General features: G+C 47.5%; 1 protein-coding gene across 7 annotated transcripts in view; it reads right to left on the bottom strand.

The window, feature by feature from the left end:
• Positions 1-322, bottom strand: part of ZNF205 (zinc finger protein 205) — a 13,645-nt gene that overhangs the window by 5,283 nt on the left and 8,040 nt on the right. The gene's annotated exons all lie outside the window — the stretch shown is intronic.

The raw sequence follows: 322 nt of genomic DNA, 5'->3' as shown, positions 1-322 counted from the left end.
ATTCAGATGAGGACATGGAATCTGCATTTTCAGTCTCCAGGGTCATGCTCTCTCTCTGTTCTCTTTTTTGGCAAGATCAAGGGACTTGAGGGATCTTACTTCTGGGACAAGAAATTTAACTCAGGCCATGACAGTGAAAGCACCTGATTCCAATCAGTGACCACCAGGCAACTCCATTCTTGGGTCATCCTGTGTGGAATATTCCAGAAATGGATTTGCAGAGTCACTGGGTTTTAGATCCTGAATTCTGTGAAGAGTCTGGGGTGGGGGGAGGTCAATGAGGTGGCTCAGGTTCCACCCACTCATCACCCAGGAACGATGA

This window comes from Bison bison, unplaced genomic scaffold, assembly GCF_000754665.1.
Source record: "Bison bison bison isolate TAMUID 2011002044 unplaced genomic scaffold, Bison_UMD1.0 scf7180017864144, whole genome shotgun sequence".
Lineage (NCBI taxonomy): Eukaryota > Metazoa > Chordata > Mammalia > Artiodactyla > Bovidae > Bison > Bison bison.
The sequence above is the reverse complement of the archived record's forward strand: the minus strand, read 5'-3'. Positions and strand labels throughout refer to the sequence as shown.